This window comes from Coenobita brevimanus, chromosome 97, assembly GCF_032717465.1.
Source record: "Coenobita brevimanus isolate Jiangsu-jjx chromosome 97, ASM3271746v2, whole genome shotgun sequence".
In the NCBI taxonomy this organism is placed as follows: Eukaryota; Metazoa; Arthropoda; class Malacostraca; order Decapoda; family Coenobitidae; genus Coenobita; species Coenobita brevimanus.
The window spans coordinates 50,445,787-50,449,576 of record NC_137050.1 but is presented as its reverse complement, the minus strand read 5'-3'; positions in this window follow the sequence as shown (position 1 = coordinate 50,449,576).

Here is a 3,790-nt window from a genome sequence, read left to right as displayed (position 1 = left end):
CCAGCATCTCATCATCAACACTCATCACCACTTCTCCAGCATCTCATCATCAACACTCATCACCACTTCTCCAGCATCTCATCATCAACACTCATCACCACTTCTCCAGCATCTCATCATCAACACTCATCACCACTTCTCCAGCATCTCATCATCAACACTCATCACCACTTCTCCAGCATCTCATCATCAACACTCATCACCACTTCTCCAGCATCTCATCAACACTCATCACCACTTCTCCAGCATCTCATCATCAACACTCATCACCACTTCTCCAGCATCTCATCATCAACACTCATCACCACTTCTCCAGCATCTCATCAACACTCATCACCACTTCTCCAGCATCTCATCATCAACACTCATCACCACTTCTCCAGCATCTCATCATCAACACTCATCACCACTTCTCCAGCATCTCATCATCAACACTCATCACCACTTCTCCAGCATCTCATCCTCTCTCCATTATCAAGTAAATTACCTTTTATCTCTCCTCAGCCATTTCTTATGTGTTCTTCCATTGATTTCAGCTCTGCACATCTGTGAGTGCTTCCTTCACCGTTGGACGTCGATAAAATATATGGTACGTAGGAAAAGGAGACAATTGTGTGAGAGGAGAGGAAATTACCCGAGGACAACAAAAACTTCGAGGGAAATATATGTAGCTTAGAAGTTAATTATCTGGGAAAAGAAAAGAAAATGTAAGACCAAAGGAATATCAAACGTGAAAAAAATTGAAATAAAAGAAAACTGTGGGAAAACAGATTATTTGTGAATGAGAATTAATCTTAAGCGAGAAATAGTTATGTAAATAAAAATTACGTGGGAAAACAAGAAACTATATGTGAAAAGAAGAAAACTATATACGAGAAGGTAAAATGGTGGGGCAAGGAAGAGCGGTGAGAAAAAGGCAGAGAATATGATATTGTAATTTAGGGTGAGAGACGTGGTGAAGGCTGCAGGAAGGAGGAAACGAAATCTGGGGGGAAGGAAGGTGGGAAAGAAGAAGGGAAAAGAGAGAAGGGAAACACGAGGCAATAAGGATGTGGGGAAGGAGGAACTGAGGGAAGGAGTGGGTGAATGTAAGAAAAATAACAAGAAATGAATGACAAAATACAGAGAAAACAGACACTGAGAATTGAGAGAGAGAGAGAGAGAGAGAGAGAGAGAGAGGGGGGGGGGACAGGGAATGAAGAAAATGTGGGAAAGAAGAAAGGAAGGAAAAAGTTGCCGGGAAGAGAAAACAGAGGAATGGCAAAATGAAGAGGAATCTGGCACTGAAAATACAAGGAGAGAGGAAAGGCAGGAAAAGCTGCATGAGAGAGAGAGAAAGGATGAACTGGAGGCTGTGGAGAAAGTGGAGAAAGATGAAAGAACAACGAGTGTGCAAGAAGAAAGAGAGAGAGGGAGTGAGAAGTGAGAAGAAAATGCTAATTAGGCCTCGTGTCCGATAACATATTGTGCATTGTTTTTCTGGTGTTCGTACCTTATTCATCGAGCTTAAGACAGAGCTCGAACATGAGAAGTTGGATGTAGGTTTCATTAATCCTCCAATTTTCTGGGTACTGTGCTAAATTAAATCATATCGTTTCTAGTCCTGAAGGGCATAAGTATGAGTGGGAAGAGGAATTTACGTGAGTGTAGGTAACAACAATGTAATGGTATACGGATGAGGTTCAAAAATCAAAGTGATGGTACTGTACATGGATGAGGTTCAGAAATGGACTGTGATACGATACGTAATGTGGAAATGCAAGATTGTTCAGGTATATACAGCAGGTTCTGCATTAGTTATGTAAGGAATGCCGACAAAACCCATTATCCCTGTGAGCACGAAGATGTCTTGCTGTTTCTTGACGATCCTATTAACGTCTGGGTCTGAAGGCAGCAAAATGGAATAACAAAAGCCGTCATAGGAGTGAGGTGGTTATTTTTCCTCCGTCCAGCCCAGCGAGACAGGGAAAAGGGAAGACACCCACCACTGACACCTGCCACCAGCCCACCTGCATTCTCTTTTCTGTCACTGTGTGTGTTGCAGAAGATGTCAGATATTCTTATGTTTTGGAGGTATCTGACAGTCACTTAATAAACTTTACGCGGCCAAATTGCTCTCTCTCATTTGAGGCTCGTCTCAAGATGAGTCCTCGTGACAATACTGAGTTCCTAACGTACAAAAGAATGGCAGCATGGACGATAAACTGAATGAGACGTTGCAGCAAAGTAGAATACTGTCCAGGGTACCGGGAAGAGTAACGAAATATTACAGCGTGAGTGTGGGCGTATGGATAATTTATATATACATTTTTTTCCATCAGTGTAAGTAAAAAGTAAACGATGGTCGATACTTGAGGGACACAGGTCGAGAGTAAGGGCAATGGGCCAAGTGACCCAAGGTATGCATGTGTCGTGATATGGAGAGATTGATGGACGAATGAACGGTTGCGTGATCAATGTGGTGTGGAGGCTGACGTGGCGGGGAATAGAAAGAGAAGCATTTTTAGGTTCGGTGGTCATATGGAGCCACTGGGGAAGAAGAGACGGAATGGGAGGGTGCATGACACTTGGGTGGTTAAGGTAAATAAACATAAGGAAATACATATTGAAGGTTGTCTGTCATAAATTGAATAGCTCCAATCAAAGTATTATACAAAAAAAAAAACTGTCAAAACAAGGTATGGGTATACATTAATGTATGTTGTGTGGGGATAAGAGATGTCGTTGTTGAAAAGGAACAAATGCTGGAGGTTCTTTAATCACGACTACCCTTCACAAAACGCAACAACATGCAACAGACATACGAACACTCCAATGCTGCCTCTTTTACGCTGCAAACAGGGAAAAAAAATCTCCTTAAAGCCAACTCTTTCTTAGACTAACCAGCTTTTCTTTTAAAAATTGCAGGCTCCATTATTGTATTTGCTTTTAATTTTTCGGCTCCCCACTCCCTGCTTCCCCAACACAACATCGACACAAAAATATGAAAATGTTCATAAATATCAGGTAAAAATAACAGTAAATAAAAACATGGGCCAAAATTTCCCGGGGAGATATTATTATTGCAGAACGAAATTCCGAACACCATCATAACCAGAGATTAAGTTGGTGGCGCTATTATTCCTTCACAGTTTTATTTTTACATCACCATTACGACTTATTTTTACTTTACTCTTAGCACCATCAGGCAATTTCACTCCACTCATGGGGGACTTTAGGAACTAGAGGGTTAAATATTGACTTCAGTAACCTCTTCACGACTAGAGATCCCTACTAAGATTAATAATATCTTTAGGCGGTGGCAAAATTATTATAATGTCCATGTAGAGAAATGGCAAAGCGATGAAGTACACTTGGGGATTAAGTATATAAATAAATAAATAAAGTCTAAAGATTCTATAATATGATACAGAAAACGAGATGTGTAAAAAGTCATCAGAGTATAGAAAAATAAAAAAATAGAAAGTACCACACTGTGTTCTGAATTGGTATCATACATACGTGAAATATGATTTTCGTACACAATTATTAAATTATCTACAGCTGCAACACTCAACCAGATATACCAGCTCGGCCAATGCTTCGATGTGAAAGTAAATATTGCTCACTCAGAATGCCATGGTAGCCAGTTGTTTGGATACTTATACTGCCGAGTGTACTTGTCGAGGGTGTAAGCACGTTCCGCTGTCTATATCCACCTCTACACCGCCTCTCCATCCGCCCAGGCTCCTGGTTGTTAAGGCTCTAAACTGTTCACTTCCTCCTCTCCTCCATTCCGTCCCTATTCCAC